This window comes from Humulus lupulus, chromosome 5 (assembly GCF_963169125.1).
Source record: "Humulus lupulus chromosome 5, drHumLupu1.1, whole genome shotgun sequence".
In the NCBI taxonomy this organism is placed as follows: Eukaryota; Viridiplantae; Streptophyta; class Magnoliopsida; order Rosales; family Cannabaceae; genus Humulus; species Humulus lupulus.
In genome coordinates this window covers 66,761,737-66,787,432 of record NC_084797.1, presented here as the reverse complement: position 1 = coordinate 66,787,432, position 25,696 = coordinate 66,761,737, and the positions used below count along the sequence as shown (strand labels likewise).

General features: G+C 37.1%; 1 long non-coding RNA gene across 1 annotated transcript in view; it reads left to right on the top strand.

The window, feature by feature from the left end:
- Window positions 1–25,367, top strand: part of LOC133780442 (uncharacterized) — a 29,356-nt gene extending 3,989 nt beyond the window's left edge. The window contains exons 3-4 of the long non-coding RNA XR_009869317.1: window positions 24,434–24,538; window positions 25,112–25,367. This is a non-coding gene — a long non-coding RNA (uncharacterized LOC133780442). The remainder of the gene's footprint in view (window positions 1–24,433; window positions 24,539–25,111) is intronic.
- Window positions 25,368–25,696: the final 329 nt, after the last annotated feature.

The window sequence follows — 25,696 nt, the reverse complement described above, 5'->3', positions numbered from 1 at the left end:
TATGGACCATAAATGATTTTCCAACTTATGAAAACTTAGCTGGATGTGCGACAAACGGGAAGTATGGCTGACTTATATGTGGAGAGAACTCAAATGTTGTTTGGTTAAAGCATAGTAAGAAGACTTCCTTTTGCAATCATATTCGATTTCTTCCACAACATCACCCATATTGAAAGAAGAAATATACAATTGCTAGGGTAAGGGAAAGAGCACCACAATGTCCAACTATATTAACAGGTGTTGAAGTAGGTGAGCAGTTAAGTGAATACACTAATGATTTTTGCAAGGGTAGAAAGAAGGCTCGTGATGCAGAGTTTGATAAAAGATGGAAGAAAAAGTCAAATTATTTTAGGCTACCTTATTGGGAGATCTTGGTTGCTCGTAACAACTTGGATGTTATGCATGTTGAAAAAAATGTTTTTGAAAGCATTGTTAACACATTGTTGGATTGCAAAGGAAAATCTAAAGATCATTAGAACTCAAGATTAGATTTGACAGAGATGGGCATTATGACTCATCGACACCCATATGAAGAAGAAGGAATTACTCGTCTTCCTGTTGCAGCTTACACTCTGTCAAAATCAGATAAGAAGTTGTTTTGTAAGAGACTATTTGACTTGAAATTTCCTTATGGATATAGTTCTAACATTAGCAATTGAGTTAATGTGGAGAAACATAAGCTAACAAGACTTAAATCTCATGATTGTCATGTGATTATGCAACAATTGTTACTTATTTCTATAAGGGGTTTAATGGAGGAAGGTTGCAGAAAGACAATCCTTTGACTTTGTAGGTTATTCCATGGATTGTGTCAATGTGTGGTTGATAAGGAGGAGATTATAAAATTGGAATTAGAATCTGCAGAAATTGTCTTCAAACTAGAAGAATATTTCCCACCTTCTTTCTTTCATCCAATGATTCATTTGGTTGTCGATTTAGCGAGAGAAGTTAGACTTTGTGGTCTGGTGCAATTTTGATGGTTGTACCATTTTGAGAGGTATATGAAAGTATTGAAAGGATTTGTATCAAATTATGCACGACCAGAAGGATGTATTGGAAATCACTATCTTGTTGTTGAATGTGTACGCTTTTGTGAGACCTTTTTGAAGCATAATGATAATCAAGATAGTACAGAAATTGAAGAAAATCCACTATCAGCTAGAGAATGCTTTGAACTTGACCAAGGAGATATAGCCATAGCCCAGTGATATTTTTTATTCAACTCAGATATTATAGCACCATTTCTACATATCCATCTGGATGAGCTAAAAGAAATGCACACAAACGTGAAGGATAATCAAACTTTGCTGTGGAATCGACATTCTGAAGGGTTCTCCTTGTGGTTTTATGATAAGGTTACACTCTAAAGCAAAGATAAAAGTTTACATTTTTATTTAGTATCTGAAATTTATTTGACATCATTTTTTTTTCTTTTCAGATCTCTAAATCTAACAAAGTAGATGAGACATGCACTACAAGAAAAAAATGCTTTTAATAACACCAAAAATGTGTTATCAAAACATACCATAACACTTTTTGATGTGTTAAGACCGACTATGTTATCGTAGGTCGGGGTAATTTACATAACACTTTATCATTGTTATACAGATGTGTTATTATACTGTCAACGATAACACACTTTATGTGTTATTTTAATAAATAGATAAGTGTTTAATTATATTTTTTATAGTCGATTATATAACACATTTCAATACTTATAAATTTGTGTTATACTACACTTTAGTATAACACATTATTTGTGTTATGTAATGAAGTTTGCATAACAAAATTCTTTACATAAAAAGTGTTATTGTAATAGATATTATAACACAATTTTCGTATTATTTTAATATTTAGATAAGTTTAAATTCTCATTATATATTCATTTATATAACACTAATTTATTCTATTATATTTTAATTTTTTTTTTATATAATTAAAATTAGCTTTCTAATATATACTAGCATCATCAAATGAACTTTATTTTCAAATAACAAAAAGTAAAAACATTCAACACTATCATCAACAACAAAATGTTCTTTAAGTATTCAAGTAGTCTTAAATATTTAACATATTGAAAAGTTATTACTTTCAACACAAAATATTCTACAGCTGCCCAACACAAAGCCTTCAAAATTAAATATCCTTTTCTCCTCCAATTGATGGAGAAAGAGACATTTTTCTCCTGCAATAGCAGATAAAAGGTAAGGTATATGCTTAAAAAAATTAAATAATATGAATCAAATAATAAAACTGTATACAATATAAGACCTAAGCAAGAAATACCAGGTGAACATACTTCAAATTTCAAAATATTGCTATCACACAGTGAATAGATACATATTACAGTAAACAAACATTAACATTTTCAGGTTAAAGGGGCCTCAATTTCACCCTAAAGACATCTCTGGTTCAGGTGCTTAATTACTGAGACAACATGTTAAAAGTTTGGGAGATTTGAGTTACAAAAGCATTTAGAATGATACTATTATTTCTAGGGTAGATCCATCAAATCTCATATCTCATTTAAAGGAGAGGTGTAATAGAATATGGAGCTCAAATAGGTACTAAAATCTAGACCTTAAGTTATTTGGGCACTAACAAGTAATTACAAAACAGTGATACATATTCGCAGTCAATTACGCTGATATAGTACAGTGTAGTGTTTACAAACGTACAGAAATTACTGTAGAATCCTCAACCCAATGCAAAGAAATAAAGAAACTTACACACATTCTGCTGGCCAAGTTCCTTCAGATAGGGATGATAAGAGGCGAATAAGTTCCACAGTCCTAAAGGGAAATTCACCTTCCAGGTTACAAAGAAGACACCGAATAGGACCATCAACAAAACTTTCTTTGTCCCAAAATTGACTGCAAAGTGATTCCTGAAAAATTTAAAGCAATAAATCCAATAAAAAAACTACGAAGGAAAAGAAAAATGTCAACTTTAATAGAACCACCAATGAAAAATCAACAAAATAATCAATAAATGACCCTGAAAGACAATCATTATGCAGCCAAACCTCTCCCCGATAAACTTTGCAAAGAATATCCAATATCAAATTAAGGGTACTGTCTTCCAGCAGCAACATAGACAAAACAAAAAATATTAATATAAATAAAATAAACAACTTGAGGTCATTCAAGATACTTAATCTAATTACCTGAATATTGATCTCATAAGATGCAATAAATGCAGAAATAAAAGTTCTCAATACACTTTGATAACCAGCAACAGGACCCTAAGGAAACAAACAAATTGAAAAAAGATCATGGACTTGAAACTAATATTAAACTAATAAAGTGATGGGAAAAAAAAGAATTCGCCTATTAGGTAACTAACATAGTTCAACTTATTACATAGGAACCTAGATAAACTAAAATAACTTACATCTAACTCATTTAATAAGTCACTCTCGAGGATCTCAAGAAAAAATCTCAAAGATGCAGCTTCAAAAACTTGACGAACATAGCTAATATGATCAATCTCCTGCATATACAACGTTAATTAAATACTGTAACAATATAGTGCAGGGGGGAAAAGAAAAAGCCAAACTGAAATGCATACCATTAGAACATTATTTTCTTCTTTTCCCGGAAGTGATGAAATCACACAAAGAAACACTACCCATGTTAGAATTAGTGGGCCTGCTTCCTTAGTTTCAAAAACATTAAAACTTGACACTATTGCATCCATCTCTTGGACATCAATTAATGAAAAATGAGAAGAAACCTGCCTGAAGAATAGTGCAAGTGTTTTACAATAACGAAAGGCAAGGTAAAAAGAATAGTGCAAGTGTTTTACAATAATAAGAAAAACAAGAAGAATTAGTCTGACCCTTCTGTTACATAGAGGATTATATTGAAAGTGATTGAACCCTTTAATAACCTGCCAAGAACACCAACAAAACAAACCAGAAAAAAGAACAAACACAAACAAGACATAATGCCAAAAACAGAAACAAATCACAAACTTTAATGAATGATAGAAACAGTAGTCAAAAGAACACCATAATATACATGGTTCAGTGGAATTGGCCTACGTGAGTTTTCACTATGATCAATCTAGAATAATTACAAGGCTTCAGTACAAAGCGAAAAGTTCTTAGTTTTAGCTTTCTTTGAACAAGTTTCTCACAAGAACTCCAACCTCTATAACTCACTGAACTCTCTCTTTCTCTCTTCTTTTTCTCTTAGTGCTCTCTAAATCTGTGTACATAAATAATGATGCAAGGTTCACTTATATACATGCACCAAAATATGGATATTTTGATTAACAAACAATCACTTTTTCACAGAATAGTTGCAGCTGTGAAATTTGAATTTTTTTTTGCATGAACTCAACAAATGTAACCAGTCTAGGACAGAGAAAAAAGAGCTAAACTGAGTGTAATGGGATGAGACAAAAACACACTAAAACAAAAACTAATGAGAAAAAACACTTGCCCAAAAAGGAGCAACTCAAACCATATTTTAAACAACTCAAATATTAAGAAACAAAAACTGGGAATAAGAAACTATTATGCAGGCACCACATTACTTCAAAAACATAAAGCATGCATAAAGTACAACATAGTATAGAAAAATAACTTATAGGGGCAAAGGATATAGAAAAATTGTTGACAACATAGTATTACTGTCTCTAATTCTCTACTCATACCGTAATAAGAAAGGAAAAAAGAAAACCTTTTGGATAGCTAAATTATTTCATCACTCATGTTACATAAGATTATATTTAAAACAATTGATATTTTTTCTAATGGGGAAAAAAGAAATGAGGCATTTCTAACGTGAGGAATATATTTGATGACTGTCATAAAGACTTGGATTGAGCTGAAAACGGAAAGAATCAGTTCCAAGTCAGAAAGTGAATCAATAATATATTTCATAGTGTTGACCCTTGTTTTGGTCAACTGACACGGAGTCAAATGCTTAGTGTGATAGAAGGTATTTAAATAGATCTAATGGAAAGAACAGTAACGACACAACAAATTATAGTGGTTCAACCCCACGAATTGGTAATGACCTACGTCCACTTAAGCTATTATTGATATTGATTCTCAAAGGAGTGATCAAAGAACTAGGGTTCTCCGAGTTTCACAAGCCTTAGAGGGATAAACAATAAAATCAGAAGATAATAGCTATAATTCTCTTGTAAAGCATAAACTCAAAATTAGCCAAAAGTAAAAGTCCCTCCCTTGAGCTATATCTTTTCTATTTATAGGCTCAAGGAGGATTACATAAATTTGTTACAGATATTCTTTCCTAAATAATCGGATACTCAGGAATTATGGGAGATAATCTTGGATATCGTTATAATTGCATAAGATCATCTCAAAATATATGGAGTATACAACCAAGTTGGTCGTATATAAAGTCCAAATGTTAGGCTAGGGGAACCTCCCTGGTCGATAGTCGAACAGAACCTTTGCCAGGTGTCAGCCATGTGTTAAAAATGTCTGCCACGTCATCCACGCCTATTTTTTGGATAACATTTGCCCCCAAGTTTATTTATTGCGACCATCAATAAGTAAACTTAGGAAAACAACCTTTCATATGCCCCACGAAATCTATCAGAACCCTCGTGCGTTTTTTAAAACCGTGACCTAATCACGTCTAATCAAGCCTTTTCAGTTTTCAAGAAACCACTCTGATGGCTATTACACTCCCCCATCCTTCGAAAAAGGGAATTAATGATTATTACTTTTTGTCACACTTCGGCTTCTATAAGTAACCCTCTCATTCACCTTTTAACCTTTTACACGCCATTTCCTGCCAAGAACTCTCAAGAACTCCATCCCAGAGCTCAGAACTTCGAAAGTCTCCTGTTACTTTGCTTAAGGGTTCTTTGTTTGCCAACCCAAAGTCATCCCATTTCAGAATCTCCAACCTTCATCCAGGTAATTTTCTTCGTCTTTTAAACTCTTTGAAATGCCATGCATACTGCTTTTGAGTTATGAAACTTTTTGAGTTCTTGAGTAGAAATTTGTGAGGATTCTATATATGTCGTTGATGCTTGATAGGGTAGTGTACTTTTGCTCTATATAAGTTAGGAATTAGTTTGATAGTCAGGATCATAGGTTTAGGGCGTAAAATCGATGTAAAAATTCAATTTTTAGGCTAGTTGAAAAACTAAGTTTTTCCCGCCCCTTTGGAGTTGAAAAAGTTTCTTTACAGAAAACTCTTTACTTTCAGTTTTTGATTCGTTTTTCAAACTGCTTGCATAAAACTTAGTGTTTCAGTTAGAATGCTGCTGGTCGATAGACGCGAGCAACGTTATTCCAACTTTCAACATAAGTTCCCAGGCTATGCGTCTTATCTCCTCCTTTGTCTGTTTGCAGTTCATATGCAAGACCCGTGGGGAGGAGAAAGACCCATCGACGACGATCTCTTAGTTCAACTTCTTGAAGACAAAGAACAACCTTCGACTCTAATACCAGATATTCCTTTTTCTCATCTTAACCTAAACACTTCCCCAGTTTCGATCCAAAATATGGCTCGTACCAAAACCAAAGCTCGAAAAAGAAAAACTCCCAACACTTCTCATCAGCCTACTGTTGATGCTCCCTCGACCAGTGGTCGAGACAAAAATCCCCCGATCCAAATGTGCAAAGGCATGCCCGCCCTCGACACGCTACTCAGCCAGACGTCGAGTGGCATGTAGTTTCTGAAAGTAGGGTGGCGATCAGAATGATCGCCAACTACTTAAACAAACACAATCTGACAGGGGTAACCCTAGTCAAACCTAACCCAGACCAAAGGGATAATCTGCCTGGAGGTGCTTACAGCGCCTAGTCGCAGTTTCATGTTGAGGCAGGTTCCACTTTTCCTCTTCATGCATTCTTTCAGGGGGTAGCCAACTACTTCGGAGTTGCCCCCTTCCAAATTACCCCAAACAGATATAAAATGATGGCTGCACTATATATCCTGTATAGCCAGAAAAAATGGCCTGTATCGTCGCCACATGAAGTCAACTACCTGTTCGACCTCAAGTCTAACCCCAACAAGGAAGGCATGGGGTTCTTCCATTTTTGTCATCAGGAAACCGGGCCCATTTTCCTGACTGACACCACCCATATCTCCAACATGGGGAGATACTACCAGGAGTACTTCCTTACACTTGACCTAGTCGCATACAACTTGGCTTTCACACGAGGAGGTAAAACTTTCACATCGCTGGCTTCTTCATTTAGTATTTTTCCACCACAATGTCTTGAACTTTCAATGTGTTTCAGGCCCATGGCTGCAACCAAATCCAACTCCAGGGATGGAGTCAAGGGCAACACTCTTAGCCAGCATGTCAGATGCTGAGAAGAGTGTCAAAAATTTAGTTACAGAGGCTAACCTTAGGTTGGCTGGCCTCTGGGACCCTCAACCAACTACGAGTGGGCCTTCAATGGGGAATGCTCATGCCGAAGCGGAACTCGAGCAGCAACCCCAAGCGTCTCCTCCGCGGAGGAGACCAACTAGGGTTACGATCAGGGAACCTGCTGACACTCAGCGAGCGGAGAGGTCCTTGGCTCCTAAGGGAAAAGGAAAGCAAAAGGCCGCCGAGCCTACCGAACTCTCTGACGACTCGTCGGATGATAACGGTACAGTAATTTCACTTTTAAACCATTTGCCAATTCCCTGTCATCTGTTCGACGAGGATGGCAACTTTAAGAATTCTCCCATCTTAAATTCAAATTTCTTCCAGGCAGTAGGTAGTTCGGTAAATAATGTAGCGACCAATAGTTGTAGCGCGGGTACTTTACTTATAATCTTTTCACTTTCATTTTTTTATATCTGTCTTCAGGGACTGCTGACCATAACAGCTGGCTGGCGCCGTGCTGGGGCGTTGGTGTCTTGGGGCAGGAACTTTGATTACAGGCTCGTCGAGGCTAAGCAAGCACTTGAAGCTAAAAACAACGAGCTTGCTAAACAGAATGGGGAGCTGCTCGGGAAGAAAACGGAGTTGTCCAAGCAGAAAGATGAACTGCTCGAGGACAAAGCTACTCTGACCAAGGAGCTGCTGGAAACCCGGGATGCCCTGAAGAAGGCCAACGAATCTAGGGAAAAGTTCAGGGAAAGCGCCAAGCTCAACTATCAACAAGTTGTACAGTTCGAGCTTGATCTGATCACCAGCAGGCAGGAGGCGGAGGAACTCAGAAAACGAGTGCAGGAGCTTGAGGAGGCTGGAGCCAAGAACTTGGAGAAGTATAAGGAAGCCACTCATATTTGTTTCTACGAGTTCTGGAAGCACAACCGGGAGGCTAACTTCAGCTACATGTCTGAACACTTGAGGAGGACTCTAATGACGCAGTGCGCCATTCGTCTGGAAGAAGAAGAGAAGGCTGAAGTGCTTGCTTCCCCAGAGATTTCCCTGGCAGCAGGGATAGATGGAGCAGATGCTGAAGCTGGCCCATCCGTCGACCAAGGTGCTCCTCAAGACCCTCCAGTTCCTCAATCTTTTTTTTTCTTCTTTTATCTCAACTACACGACCCACAAGTTGTATTGTAAAGACAATTTATTTTTTATTGCTGCAAGGGCAGCCATTTTACTTTTATTTGAACAGTTACATCAGAGCAGTACTGCTCGCGATGTAAAAGGATTCCTTTGACATTATAATATCTGTTCGCATGACCGAACCTAGCATAGTACTTTGGCTTGATTTTTCAAAATATAAATTTTGAAAAATACTCTAAGTACTGTAGTATGCTTTCACTTATTTTGTTCATGTGTTTACATACCTCTTGGTATGCTTTGCTATCGATGTACCTTATATGCCCCCCAAGTGACTGAGGAGGTTTAGGTCCTTGGTCACTTGCCTAGACCATGACCTGTACGAACATTACTGCTCGGTATAAAATGTAAAACTTATAATACAGCAAAACAACACACGTAATGAACAAATACTTGTAAAAAATTACAAAGTTTTGCAAGAATGACTGGCAGCGCACAGTCCCTTATAATTCTCGTATTTAAATGGACTAAACATGTCTTTATGAGTGATCTTTGAAAGATCTTACACTTATAAGCGATCATCCATATAACATGACTAACCCTTTTTCAAAACTTGTAAAAAGTAAAAATTAATACAAGCCAGTCCTTTAAGATGGATTGTTTATTGATAATACTTGCGCAGGTGTTCTCCATTCCAATAACGTGGAATGAGATCTCCATTTAAGTGTGCAAGTTTATAGGTGCCTGGATGAAGGACTTCTTCAATCTGGTAAGGTCCTTCCCAGTTTGGTCCGAGTACTCCAGCAGTTGGGTCGCGGGTGTTTAAGAAAACTCTTCGAAGCACTAAGTCTCCGACGTCGAACTTTCTTTCTTTTACTTTGGAGTTAAAATACCGAGCGACTTTTTGCTGGTACGCAGCTACTCGGAGTTGGCCTTTTTCTCGTTTCTTTTCTATCAGGTCTAGGGACTCCATCAACAGTTGGCTATTTTCATCTTGGTCGTATGTGATTCTGCGATGTGAGGGCGGATCTAACTCGACAGGCAACATAGCTTCATACCCATATGCCAAGGAAAATGGGCTATGACCTGTTGCTGTTCGGTGAGAAGTTCTATACGTCCAGAGTACTTTAGGCAGCTGTTCTGGCCATGCTCCTTTAGCTTCTTCGAGCCTTTTCTTCAGAGTATCCTTCAATGTCTTATTTACTGCTTCGACTTTCCCATTTGCTTGCGGATGGGCAATTGAAGAAAAGCTCTTGATTATGCCATGCCTTTCGCAGAAGTCTGTGAACATGTCACTATCAAACTGGGTGCCATTGTCTGAGACAATCTTTCTTGGCAATCCATATCGACAAACAATTTTCTTGATGACAAAATCAAGTACTTTCTTTGTTGTTATGGTCACGAGTGGTTCAGCCTCAGCCCATTTGGTGAAGTAGTCGACCGCCACGACTGCGTATTTCACCCCACCTTTTCCTGTCGGCAAGGACCCAATTAAATCAATACCCCATACTGCGAAGGGCCATGGACTTTGCATTTGCTTTAACTCATTAGGAGGTGCCCGTGGGATCTTGGAAAATCTTTGACAGTTATCACATTTTCGCACAAACTCCATCGAGTCTTCATTCATTGTTGGCCAGAAATAACCTTGCCTTAGAATCTTCTTTGATAAGCTCTGCCCCCAAGCATGGTCTCCACAGAAGCCTTCATGCACTTCCTTCATCAGTTCTTTAGCCTTTTCTGGTGTAACACACTTGAGTAATGGCATTGAGGATCCTCTTCGGTATAGAACACCATCAACAAGTATATACCTAGCAGCCCGTCTTTGAAGAGTCCTAGTTTTGTTTCTATCTGCTGGTAGTATACCGCTCGTGAGATACTCCAGGTATGGTGCCATCCACGTATCTGCTAACCGGACCTCCATATTGGTTTCTTCTACTCATATGCTTGGCTCATGTAGCCGTTCAACTGGCACTATATTTAAAGTGTCACCATCCTTTGCACTCGCGAGCTTGGCTAGGGCATCTGCGTTTGAATTCTGATCTCGAGGTATTTGCTGAAGGGTATATTTTTCAAATTGCGCCAACAGTTCTTTAGTTTTGTTCAGATAGGCCACCATTTTCAGACCTCGTGCTTGATACTCCCCTAAGACATGATTCACTACCAGCTGTGAATCGTTGTAAATATCCAGCACTTTAATGTTCATGTCTTTGGCTAACCTTAACCCAGCGAGTAGGGCTTCATACTCGGCTTCGTTGTTTGAAGCGGTGAAATCAAACCTAATTGCGCAGTGAAATCGATGCCCTTCCGGCGTTATCAATATCACTCCTGCTCCTGCGTGAGATTCGTTGGACGATCCGTCTGTGAATAGCTTCCACGAAGGAGCTTCGACCTGAGGCTCAGGCGCACTAGGCTTTTCACCCTGCTCGACGTCTGGGAGTTCAGTGAATTCAGCAATGAAATCAGCCAAGACTTGTTCTTTTATTGCTACTCGTGGTGAGTATGTGATATCAAACTGCCCGAGTTCGACTGCCCATTTCAACAAATGACCAGCAGCCTCTGGCTTTTGCAAAACTTGCCAAAGGGACTGATCAGTCAAGATTATGATTGGATGGGCTTGGAAGTAAGGACGTAACTTCCTTGAGACCAAAATTAGGCAATAGGCTAATCTTTCGATGGGAGGATATCTCAACTCAACTTTGATTAACCTCTTGCTCACATAATACACCGCCTTTTGTACGCCTTCTTCTTCTCTCACTAACACCGCACTAGCAGCATATTCGGTGATCGCCAGGTATATGAACAAAGTTTCCCTATCTATAGGCTTTGATAAGACGGGAGGCTGCACCATCTGGGCTTTTAAGGCTTGGAAAGCCTGTTTGCAGTCTTCAGTCAACTCGAACTTCTTGTTGCCCCTAAGTAGATTAAAGAAAGGGACGCACTTATCCGTCAATTTTGAAATAAATCTACTGAGCGCGGTAATTCTTCCAGTCAAACTTTGCACATCTTTGATCTTTACTGGCAATTTCATATCGATCAGGGCTCTGATCTTTTCGGGATAAGCTTCGATTCCTCTCGAATTAACGATGAACCCCAAGCACTTACCTGATCCAACTTCGAAGGAACACTTGAGAGGATTTAGCTTCATCTGATATTTATTCAGAACATTGAAACACTCTTGTAAATCCTTCACATGTCCTTCTGCCTTTTTTGACTTTACTAGCATGTCATCAACGTACACCTCCATGTTTACTCCGATTAACTCCTTAAACATGTGGTTAACTAGTCGCTGGTAAGTCGCACCAGCATTTTTTAGTCCGGAGGGCATTACTTTGTAACAATATAGCCTTGTATCGGTCCAAAAGCTAGTGTGATCCTCGTCAGGGGGATGCATACTAATTTGATTGTATCCTGAGTATGCATCCATGAAAGAGAGGATCTCATGGCCTGCAGTTGCATCGACCAGCTGGTCGATCCTTGGGAGTGGAAAGCAATCTTTAGGGCAGGCTTTATTAAGGTCTGTGAAATCCACACAGGTTCGCCATTTTCCATTCGGCTTGGGAACCAGTACTGGATTAGAGACCCACGATGGATAAAATGCCACCCTGATGAACCCATTCTCCTTTAGTTTTTCAACTTCTTCTTTCAAGGCTTTCGATCTGTCTTTATCAAGAAGCCTTTTTTTCTGTTGCATAGGTGGAAAGCTTTTGTCGACGTTCAGGACATGGCTGATTACTGCAGGATCTATCCCAACATGTCTTTATGTGACCAGGCGAAAACTTCCTGGTTCTTCCTCAAAAATTCCACCAGTGCATGTTTGGTTGTTGCTTCTAAATTTTTGCCGACCTTTACAACTCTGGTCGGAAACTCTTCGTCAAGCTGGACCTCCTCAAGGTCCTTGACAGGTCCTACATCTTCTTCAAAATCCCCAAAGCAAGGATCTAAGTCTCTATCCTCACTTTGGGAAACACCCTATTTGGCGACTTCATCACCTGATTAGGCTTGTACATCAATGGCCATCTGCAACTTTTCTGGGGGAGTACTCCTCGACAGACCTTTCTTGGCCTTGGTGACTGAATCATTGTAGCACTCCCTGGCTTCCCTCTGGTTTCCCAATACACGTCCTACCCCTGCGTCTGTTGGGAATTTCATGGTCAGGTGCCATATAGAGGTGACGGCCCAAAGGTCAACCAGTATGGGTCTTCCAATTGCAGCATTGTAGGCTGAAGGACAATCAACTACTATGAAAGTAGTGAGTAATTTCCTGGTAGCGGGCGCTGTACCTGCTGTTACTGGAAGCCTAATTGACCCTATTGGAGCGAGTCCCTCGCCAGAGAAACCATAAATTGTTTGGTTGCAGGGCTCCAAGTCCTTGATGGACAACTTCATTCGTTTCAGCGAAGATTTATACAGGATGTTAACTGAACTTCCTATATCGACCAACACTCTCTTCACCATCATGTTGGCAATTTGAACATCCACGACCAGCGAATCAGAATGTGGGAACCGGACATGCTAGGCGTCGCAATCAGAGAGGTTATTTCACCGTCCTCTGACCGAGCCTTCTTTGATGCCCGGTCCTCCACAGTCATCATCTCGATGTCCTGGTCGTGGCGTAGGGTCCGAGCATATCATTCCCTTGCCTTTCCGCTGTTTCCCACAAGGTGCGAGCCTCTGCAGATGGTGAGTAAAGTACCAGCCACGGGGTCAGGCTGCAAAGGTGGCGAGCGTTGGCGTGCAGGCGCCTGCTCGTTGCTACCTAGAGCCTCTCGTTGGGAAGCCCCCGCGGCCCGCACGTATCTTCTCAAGTGTCCTTGTCTAATAAGGAACTCGATTTCATCCTTCAGCTGGTTACACTTGTTTGTATCGTGTCCGTAGTCGTTGTGAAAACGATAAAACTTGGTGGTATCCCTTTTCAAAATATCCTTTCGAATGGCAGTGGGTCTTTTGTAAGGCACACTGGAACTTGTTGCCTGATACAGCTCTGCTCGAGACTCGACAAGGGCAGTGTAGTTAGTGAACCATGGCTCATAACGGTTACCCTTAGCGTGCTTGCTCTCGGAAGTAGAGGGTTCACTATGGGGCCTCTTCCCCCCCATTCTTTCCGTTGCCATTCCCATTGCTTTTGCCGTTGCCGTTGACGTTACCGTTGGGCTTTGACCCATTGGCGGCTTTGGCGGGGTCTTCAATCCCCATATCCTTATTTGGGGTCTTTCCCTCGCTGGCAATCGCATCCTCGAGCTTGATGTATCGATCAGCTCGATCCAAAAATTCTTGGGTAGTTTTAACCCCATGCTTCCTGAGGCTACTCCAAAGAGGCGTACAACGCCTAACTCTTGCAGTTAGGGCCATCATTTTTCCTTCGTCTCCCACTGCTTTGGCTCCAGCAGCTGCTCGTATAAAACGCTGGACGTAGTCTTTCAGTGGCTCTCCTTCTTGCTAGCGTATCTCGACCAGCTGGTTTGCCTCAGTTGGGTACACACGACCCGCATAGAATTGTCCGTAAAACTCCTTTACGAATATCTCCCAAGATTCAATACTTGCAGGAGGGAATTTAAAGAACCACTCCTGTGCAGTATCAGAAAGTGTTGCAGGAAAGATCCTGCACCAAGCGTCTTCGGACACTTTCTGAATGTCCATTCGTATCTCAAATTTGTTGACATGAGATACCGGGTCACCATACCCATCAAAGTTTGGAAGTGTGGGCATTTTAAACTTGCTGGGAGTTTCTGCCACAGCAATCCTTTGGATGAAAGGGGTGCCCCTTCTCCTGTCGTACTCGATGTGAGACGTTCTTCCCCCGACCAGCTATTGCACTGCTTGGTTCAAGGAATCTATCGGGGCCTGAACGACTTCAGGAATTTTCGGGGCCTCTGGTGCCGGGGGAATGTACTTGTCGTGCCGTTCTCAATGGTCATTGAGTACATCCCTTAAGTCGTCGTCTCTTCGTCGTTGCTCGCTGGCTCCGAGCTGGTTAAAGACGTTTTGTCTAGGCTGCCCCCCCAGCATTACGTCTCGCTTGTTGGTCTTCTCTAGGTGGTGGGCTTCTGCCTCCACCTCTCTCCTCATTCCTCCAACCGGCATTCCCTCTGCCTAAGTCGGCCTCATTGTAGCCATGGCCATCTCTGAACCGTGATTGGCTATGGTGAGACCGACTGTCTCCTTGGTTTCCTCCTCGAGCTGGAACTTCCCGAGCATTAGGGGGAGGCCTACGCTGGTTGGTAGGACCCTGTGCATTATCATGTCGTGGAGGGCCCCTGACCGCAGAGCCTGTCTCTGAGTTCCTTCTATTTCCAGAAGGATGCTGTCCCCTGCTCGGTGGGTACGGCTCTTCACCCCCTTGGCGTCTAGGGTTGCGGGGCTGCTGCCCGGCCCTATTCTGCCTTGGCTGTGGGGGATTGCCTCAACCAACCTGTGATGGAGGCTGCATCTTAGGATACCTAGGTGGGACATCATCCTAAGGCATTGGTGGGTGCTTCGGCCTTTAAGGGCTAGTTGGCTGGATTGGAGGGCTAGGATTGGGACCCCTTCAAGGTGGCCCATTTGAGGGTTGATCAGGCTGCGAGGCAGGAGTAGCCTGATTCCTAGCCAATTGCAGGGCTGCTTTGAGGGCTGCCATGGCCTCCCTCTAATGACGGTCCATCTCTGCCTGCCTTTCACTTAGTTCTTGGTGCTGACGTCCTATTTCTTGCTGTTGTCGCGCCATGGTCTCCACAGCACTTTCCTGACTGGCCCTCAAGAAAAAATCTCAAAGATGCAGCTTCAAAATCTTGACGAATATAGCTAATATGAACAATCTCCTGCATATACAACGTTAATTAAATACTGTAACAATATAGTGCAGGGGGGAAAAGAAAAAGCCAAACTGAAATGCATACAATTAGAACATTGTTTTCTTCTTTTCCCGGAAGTGGTGAAATCAGACAAAGAAACACTGCCCATGTTAGAATTAGTGGGCCTGCTTCCTTAGTTTCAAAAGCATTAAAACTTGACACTATTGCATCCATCTCTTGGACATCAATTAATGAAAAATGAGAAGAAACCTGCCTGAAGAATAGTGCAAGTGTTTTACAATAACAAAAGGCAAGGTAAAAAGAATAGTGCAAGTGTTTTACAATAATAAGAAAAACAAGAAGAATTAGTCTGACCCTTCTGTTACATAGAGGATGATATTGAAAGTGATTAAACCCTTTAATAACCTGCCAAGAACACCAACAAAACAAACCAGAAAAAAGAACAAACACAAACATGAAATAATGCCAGAAACAGAAACAAATCACAAACTTTAATGAATGATAGAAACAGTAGTCAAAAGAACACCACAATATACATGGTTCAGTGGAATTGGCCTATGTGAGTTTTCACTATGATCAATCTAGAATAATTACAAGGCTTCAGTACAAAGAGAAAAGTTCTCAGTTTTAGCTTTCTTTGAACAAGCTTCTCACAAGAACTCCAACCTCTATAACTCACTGAACTCTCTCTTTCTCTCTTCTTTTTCTCTTAGTGCTCTCTAAATCTGTGTACATAAATAATGATGCAAGGTTCACTTATATACATGCACCAAAATATGGATATTTTGATTAACAAACAATCACTTTTTCACAGAATAGTTGTAGCTGTGAAATTTGAATTTTTTTTTGCATGAACTCAACAAATGTAACCAGTCCAGGACAGAGAAAAAAGAGCTAAACTGCGTGTAATGGGATGAGACAAAAACACACTAAAACAAAAACTAATGAGAAAAAACACTTGCCCAAAAAGGAGCAACTCAAACCATATTTTAAACAACTCAAATATTAAGAAACAAAAACTGGGAATAAGAAACTATTATGCAGGCACCACATTACTTCAAAAACATAAAGCATGCATAAAGTACAACATAGTATTACTGTCTCATGAGCAGTCTCCTAAAAGAAACCATCAAAATAACTTATAGGGGCAAAGGATATAGAAAAATTGTTGACAACATAGTATTACTGTTTCTAATTCTCTACTCATACAGTAATAAGAAAGGAAAAAGGAAACCTTTTGGATAGCTAATTTATTTCATCACTGATGTTACATAAGATCATATTTAAAACAATTGATATTTTTTCTAATGGGGAAAAAAGAAATGAGGCATTTATAACATGAGGAATATATTTGATGATTGTCATACAGACTTGGATTGAGCTGAAAACGGAAAGAATCAGTTCCAAGTGAGAAAGAGAATCAATAATATATTTCATAGTGTTGACCCTTGTTTTGGTCAACTGACACGTAGTCAAATGCTTGATGTGATAGAAGGTATTGAAATAGATCTAATGGAAAGAACAGTAAACGACACAACAAATTATAGTGGTTCGGCCCCACGAATTGGTAATGACCTACGTCCACTTAAGCTTTTATTGATATTGATTCTCAAAGGAGTGATCAAAGAACTAGGGTTCTCCGAGTTTCACAAGCCTTAGAGGGATAAACAATAAAATCAGAAGATAATAGCTATAATTCTCTTGTAAAGCATAAACTCATAATTAGCCAAAAGTAAAAGTCCCTCCCTTGAGCTATATCTTTTCTATTTATAGGCTCAAGGAGGATTACATAAATTTGTTACAGATATTCTTTCCTAAATAATCGGATACTCAGGAATTATGGGAGACAATCTTGGATATTGTTATAATTGCATAAGATCATCTCAAAATATACAAAGTATACGACCAAGCTGGTCGTATATAAAGTCCAAATGTTACGCTAAGGGAACCTCCCTGGTCGATAGTCGAACAGAACCTTTGCCAGGTGTCAGCCAAGTGTTAAAAATGGCTACCACATCATCCACACCTATTTTTTGGATAACACATAGCAAATGTAATTTAGAAACCTAAAGATAATTATGATAAAGCGATTAAGCCAATAAATCGAGGCAAACAAATGCTTTTATCATCTAGCTTTCCAATGTTTATTAATTGAACTGAATTGTTTGAAACTCAAAATTCAGAACAAAAGAAAAGGAAAGGTAACTAAAGAATGAATCTTACTTAAAAATGTTAATCAACCAAAGCCAGGAATGGTTTGGCAAAGCAATGAAAAAGAAAACTCCAGCAGCTAACCAAACAATAGAGACAATTGCTAGAGTAATCTTAGAGACAGTCTGACCTCCACGCTGTATAAATACAAAGCCATCATCACCAACAAAAGGTAAAATTCAAAAATAGCAATGCATAACAACATAATTACCACACCAAAACAATAAGCCTCCTCAATCAAGAAGAAGAATCTTACTTCATAGATTGCAATTTGTACTATGGATCAAATTTGAAAACAGCAGCTAAAAAATTCATCTTTTTTTTCCAAATAAATTTCATTAAAGTTACAGTTGAGAACTCTAAGTATTGATTTAATTCTGCATAAGACTCCCGATTTCGTATATCACAGTCAACATGACTAGAGTGCAAATATTTAATCAAATGTACTTTGTACTTTTCACACTTGTGTTTATTTAGACATCACACGAACAAAGACAGCCAGAAATTTATAGAACATACCAGCAACATGAAAATAATGTGTTCAACGAGGTTTTCCTGCTTTTCAAGTTTTTCAAGTTTCAAGACACGAATGTACAATTCTTCTTGTATCAACTAAACTCCTTAAAGCTTTCTAATACAATGAAATTCCAGCCAACAAACTAAACTACCAATTCCCAAGATCAAGTTACTAACAATTGATTAAGACATAAAGTGAAGCAATAACTACAGTATATTTTATCTTTTTCACTCTTGCTAAAATAAAATTTTATTTTTGACCAAGGAAAACAAGCTCCAAAAATTCAATAACAACAAAAATAGAAGTAGAAACTCTACACACCTTGAAACATCCACCATTTATCTTTGAATACCTTGTCACCCCATGATTCAAGAAACTCTGTATGTCTCAATGTCTTCAGTTAGGTAAAATCAAAAAAATTAAAGGAGAAACTATATAATGAGAAGTAAAATCATGTTAATTTCAAGGAGAAACTATACATGACCCTGAAATTTTCATAGTATTAAAACAAAAGTGACCTTCCAATTTGAAATTCAAGTTATAAATGCTAACCCAAATGCTGAAAAACAAAATCATATTTACAAATTAAAAAAATAAGGCTTGCTCTCTAATAAAAAAATCAGTTCTATTCATACTAGTCTCGAGAATTACATGCTATAAAGTCTATTGTTTACTTGGTAAATTATTTTATATTGAAAAATAGACCAATCATAAACTAAGCAAAGTGATAAAAGTCAAAGATAAATTAAAGCATAGTATTTACATCAAGTAATATTTGATATAAATGGTTCTTTTGTGTTGTTTAGATCAGAAAGCTAATAGCCCAAAAGATAGCATTGTGTTAAACCATCAAAAAACACAAAAGAGAAACAATAAGCTAAGAGATGAACGAAGAGAAAATTCCACTGCCAAACAGAGTATCCGCTATCGCTGAATTCCAAGACCACTAACAATAGAGGTACAAAACTAAAAATTAGCTTATAGGAAGAAAAAAAAATAGAATAGAGCTTCTTCTATTTTTGTAAGCAATTAATAGATTGAAGAAAACAAGGTTAAAAAATAGATCCCCACTTTTTAATTATCTTTCATTCCAATACAAAATAGAAAATCAAACTCATAGACACGCTTCAACCATTATCAAATATAACCATTATAAATAAGTAAGCAATCCAATTCACCAACATGCATTATAGTAGTCATTATGTATAGTAAGTACGCATATGACACCATTAATATGTTTACCAGAAAAGCTCTAGTATGCTTTAAAATAAGTTCTACAAGCAAATAATATAATATCAAGATCCTTAAAAGAAACTAGAGGCAACACAGAGACAGATGAAGTGAACCAGCAACAAATTTTCAGTAGTCCATATAATATATTCAAGAATTTCATTCTCTGCATTTCATGAAATCACCACAAGCATTTAAAGCATTTGCTCCCAAGAAGCTTCTCATACACCTGAAGCAAATACCCATTTAAAATCAAACCAGTAATCAATAATCAAGCATACAAAATAGAGAGCTTGTGCTAGTAACAGGAAACTAAAACGCAGCCAATTTATACAGAAAGAAAGCACTTTAAAAAGCATGAAGAGTCCATATAAATAAGGATATGATGTTCCTATACAAGGTGAACATATTTCATCCAATAATTCCTTCAAGCTTTTATCTTGAGATAATGTTACAACTAAGAAGGTATCAAGTGTACAAAAATAGTGTAATGTGTTGTATAATAATGCAGAACTCATAATGAACTACCATGTTTCCTTACACCTGTTACCATTTTCAATAAAAAATGCTAGAGATGTCGTTTACCAAAAAAAAGCACCAAAAGTTATCATACACACCTCATACTTGTGTTCTGCTCCAAATTGTAAATCATGTCTCAACTGTTTATCAAACATTATTCATAACATAAAAAAGAAGTTAATATTCAGACTAATTTTTTGAAAAACCAAATGAGAATGCACAAATTAATTTAGAGATTATGATCTTACAATTTCCAGGGTCAATATATGCAATAAAGACAAGAAATCCAAGACCCAGATAAGCAAAGAAGTTTTTCCAACTCGTCCTCTACATTCACCAATATGTAAATCAGAATGACCAGCATAAACTACCATTAAACAATCAAAACTCCAAACTACAAACTTTGATTACTTATTTCAAATAAAAATACTCACACAAATGATAGCTTACTTAGAATATAATCCACAAATCATTTTATTTTGGCCCTGGAGTCTTTTACTTTTAACTACTTAAATAGTTACAGCAATTTGAGCTTAACAATTCTGCCTTTTCTCTTTTAACTTTTAAAGTCATTCGTGACTTTGGTAGATAAATTAGGCAAGGTATCTTACAATCATAACAGTGGTCAATTACTGAATAAGGAAAAATATACCATGCATAGCAAAATGCATGACAAAGAATAAAATAATCTCCACGGCGTAAACAATCTCCATGAGCCAAAAGGACCCATGTGCCCATTGAGACAAAAAGATTAAGAGCCAACAAAATTTTAAGTTTCATGATCTCACGACATTCCTAGCTTTTTTTTTAGAGGCATTAACATCATGAGTTCTACGTTTTCTTAACCAATCTCAAGCTTTTGTTAAAATAGAAGAGCCACCTAACTCAAAATATTATATTGTAATTTACCATCTTGGAGTGTCACCATTCACGATATGAAGGTTCCAGCTTGTTCTTTAAGTACTTTTTTTTATCACTGATGAGACATGATTTTATTCAACTTGATCTTATTTCACTGAGCAGGTGAGTTGGGAAAAAGAAGTTGATAACCTCCGTTTACCAGGTAAATAAGTTTGACAATTATATTCACCCACAGGTTAACAAAATATATTTCCCCAAAGATACCACACAAAAAAAAAACAAAAACAAAAAATCCTTTATCATAAAATAATGTAAAGAAGAAAGAAGGAAAAAAGTTAGTTCATCTAATTCTCTTTAAACACTTATTACAAACAGTTTCAGGGTTTAATCTAATATTTTGTATCCATTCATGATAAGCACCCAATTAATGAATAAACTACATTTATACAAAGCAAAAAGAAAAAGGAAAAAGACTCACATCTGGAACAACAATCTGAGCATCAGAGTTCTCAATCAGTGGGGCATTACATGAAAAGCTTCGATTTCCAGCGCTGGCAATGAACTGTGGCTGCTCAGAATTCAAACCTTTCACTGACATTTTCCCTTTTTCTCAACTTTACTTGCACTTACAAGGCTGGAATTGTCAAAAGGAAATGAAAACTAATCAAAACTCCATTTTTATGTGATAGAAATTACAACGCAAGAATTAATAAGAAAGAAAGAAAAAAAAAACTTCAAAAATCATGAATTTTGAGTTTAAACGATAAGGACATATCAACGTATAATAAATATATATGTATATATATATATGTGATTTTCCTCTATTATGTGCTTAAAACCCAGATAACAAGAAAACTAAATTTAAATTTGGGCATTTTTTTTTCATTCAAAGCAATGGCTTAATACCCAGATAAGAAAAACTCATAAATTCCAAAAAAAGACTTTCTTCCACCATATTCTGGACAGCCAAGCGTATATATATATATATATTGTATATACACGACAAAATTAACGTGGAAAAAATTGAAAAAGAATTCATGCCAGTAAAACACAAAGATTAAAATGAGGTTTTAATTCAGGGAAAAGACATGAACGAGTCTTGATAGAACTAGATACATGCCACTTCCCCACTGAAACTGAAAACAAAAGACTTTCTTCCTCTACCTATTTATTGTTTGTATATGTATAGAAAGAGAAAATAATAAACCATAATAATAATAAAAAACAGAGGAAGTGGGTCAAACCAAAGTTGTCACAGTATTATCAAACCAAAGGTTGAATCTTTCTTCACCTTCACCCAGGGAAGAAGAAGGCTGGATGGAGCTAGCTGGTCTCACGCAGGGAAGCGCAGGCAGATATTTTGGTATGAATTCATCCTTATTGAAGGTAAGAGCATGTAATGCATGCACTGCCCGACGGAATAGAAACCTGTAGAGAAGAAAATACACAACTCAGTAACTTCTCTATAATTTTTTCAATGCACAACTCAACAATGCTGAGTTATATATGTCAATGTTCTGGATTTAACTTTTACCAAAACAAAACAAAGACAGACATTTAATTTTACCAGCAAGTAGGACACTGATGAACAAAAACATATTTCATTGTTTCCACATATTTCAATTATTCCATGAGCAAAAACATTGATGAACACTGCAAGGACTATTTTGCGTCATATTATTAACTGGGTTGTGCTTTAAGTAATGCAGTAACAGTAACTGTCATAGGGTCAATTTTTAAAACTAAAATACCACCATGTTATGTTGATGGCCAAAGCTTTAAACATAGGTCAGCTAACCCAACAATAAAATCAAAATGCAAAACCAAGTTTCAGTTCAATCAAATAACACGTGAATAAGAAAAAGTACAAGGTTTTATTAGATCCAAACATGAGTGAAAAGTGAAAACAAAAATTGAAAATCAATGATACCTCAAGACAAGTCCCCAAACAGAATCTGAAAGGAATATTTAAATCACAAAAAGTGGTTAGGGATTTTAAAATTAGACATTTTCAAATATTCTAAATCAATAACCAACCTATACTGACCTTCAAAATTAAGACCCTAATACATGATACATGATACAAACTTACAAACATAACAAAGGAATATTAGAAGTTCATATCCCAACCTAGAGAAGGTCACGAGAGATTTAGGGAGATACACTGAGATGGGGGAGAGTAGTGAGGGAAATGTCGAAGATTATATTTATATTTATATATATATGATAAGAAAACATGGCTCATGAATGAAGTGATTCTTAAGAAAAGTATAGTCAAAATTTCAAATGAAAAACTATAGAAAAGCATAGTTTATATTTATCATATATCTTGAGATTTTAATTTTACATAAAAATATAAATTTCAACATATGCTATTACCTTTGTCTTAATTATACAACTAGCTATATTTCACTTGCTTTCTGCTAGGGTTTTCAGAATTTTCTGCCTTGTTGGTCAAAGAAGAAGGCACCGACCTTACCCTTCTCGCTCATTTCTGGGCCGCATAGACTTGATCATTAGTCAAATATATCATGAAATTTCAGGTGATGGGTAATGATGATAATACCAAATGTTTAATTTCTAATCAAACAAAATATGTATCTACCTAACTAGCTAGGCGCTGGTTATGATTGATGGAGTTTGTGCAAGAAGATCAATTATCAGATTCAAAGAAGAAGAAGAGTCATGATTACACATAGCTATTACCTTTGTTCTTGTAGATGTTTCATTTCCAAAAGAAAGCATGGGAGAGGGCGTCCCCAGGGAAGAGAGCAACAGAGAGGGCTTCCAATGAGGAGAAAAATTGAAGGAGAGGCTTTCGTTGGGGAGAGAAAACAATTGAGTGGACTTTACAGGGAGAGGGTGACGGAGAGAGTACTCCACGAAGAGAGAGTGATGGAGAGGAACCAAGGAGCAGAGAGTGTCTTAGAGAGAGAAAGAGAGTGAGTGAGGAAAAAAGAGATGTTTAACAAATATATCATTGCCGCTTAAAAATTTTGAGGCCCGCCATTTTGTTTCAACTTTTTTTTTACTTTGGCTATTACCATATTTTAATTATAATACTTTTTAAATAGTATTATAATGATGTGTTATGGAAATGAGTGTTTGGTGCAGTGATATTAGCTCAATTGGTTGAAGGCCCAAGTCGTAGTGTCATTTCCTATAAAGTTTACATGATGAATGGAATTCAGTTTCATAAAAAGGTGTTGAAAAAACTACTCAAAAGAGTGGTGTATACTTGGAATCACATGGAAGTGGGCAGTTGAATGATACAAAAGAGTATTTTGGATTTATCAATGATATAATAATGCTTGATTATCGTACTTTTAAGGTGCCTTTATTTTGGTGCGATTGGACAAATATTCAAAATGGTGTTAAGAAGTTGGATTTCTATACACTTGTAAATTTTAATATAGGGAAAAATCAGTCTATTAGGGATCTATATGTATTAGCATCTCAAGTTAAAAAAGGCATTTTATGCAAGAGAGAATGAGTCATCTAATTGGTATATAACTTTAAAGGATCCAAATAGAGGGTGTTTGGGGCTAGAATATTGTGATTCTATAGAGCATAAAAATTTAGAATATTGAGTTGTGATTTTTTTCTCATGTACTTTGAATGAAACAATATGTTTGGTTTCATTCAAATTTATGCCACTCTTATGACTCTTTGAAAGTATTTTTGGTTTACTTTGAATGAACAATGCTTGTTTTATTTACTCTTTGGCTGATATTGTGTATCTAATTTTATATATTTATTATTTATCTTATTTAGGAGGATAAGGGTATGATGCATTTATGATTTCACTTCTCATGTTATATTATTCTTTATTTTATATTCTACAATGGTGTATTGTGTAGACAAAACAAACTGAAGGGGGAAAAGGAACTAGGATTGATGCTTTTTAGAGTGCCCATACCAATAAGAATGGTGAACCAATCAATCAAACAACATCTAAAGCTTTTGTGAGTATTTATTATTTAATTTTGGACGTTTATACTTATTTTTTATTATTGTACATTAGCTGTACTAATTTATATGTACGAAGAATTGGATAAAATCACACGCGAAGACCCAAAATCTGGAACTACAGACAATAACGATGAGGATACATTAAAATAATTATTTGGTAATCCAAAATCTGGGCACTTAATCGGACAAGGAAGGGGGTTAACAAGGTCAAGATTAACTGTTGTTAATATGTGTAAAGACAAGATGACATTGTTGGAAGAAGAGCAACATAATATGAAGATTCAAATGGCTGAAATGTTGAATCTACTTAAAGAACACTTTGTAAAGAACACTTTGTAACAATTCTTTCTCGCATTTATACAACTGAAAATTGGTATTTTTGAAATGAAACTTATCTTCCTATTTATATTTAGAGTGGTAGAGCAACACCAAGTGAGTGGCAGTCCCACAATATTCCAAAATCCAATAATATTCCTTCTCCTAAGGAAAATCTTTAAATTGCTTTCTTTCTTTTTAAGGAAACAAATACAAAAACTAATATATTGTCTTCAAAATTAATTTTGCAGAGTGTTGAAGTTAAAAAGGTCCATAAATTTACAGAAGCAAGGAATGCTTGCTACTTGCTTGATTAGTCAGATTCAATTGTTGCTGAAGGTCGTTGGGCTTCTAGTGATCCTGACTTAGAGGTGCACAAAATTCCCCTTGGACCAGATTTTATGTGTGTATGGGTTGATGTTGCTTGGTGCTTATTTATTTCATCCTAACTATGAGATGCTTACTATACGAGAAGTTGTTGGTTCCACAGTAGCATGAGCTTCTCAAAAGGTTATTCCAAGAGGTATTTATTTGGTTATTTTATTACATAAATGCTTGTTCAACATTAACCGATATGCAATGCAACAATAACTTTTATTTGTACTAAAATAGCTCAATGATCATGATCCATATGATAATATGCTTTATGATAGTATTATTTGATTGATTTGAAAGGGAAGAATAGAAAGAATAAATGATAATGGGGCCAATATGAATTAATATTATGCACCATTTAATTAAAGTTCTATGGTCACTTTAGTATAGATAGTTGTACTAATGTATGTAATATAATAACTTACTTATTATTCATACTCAATTATTGTAAATTTGGTTAT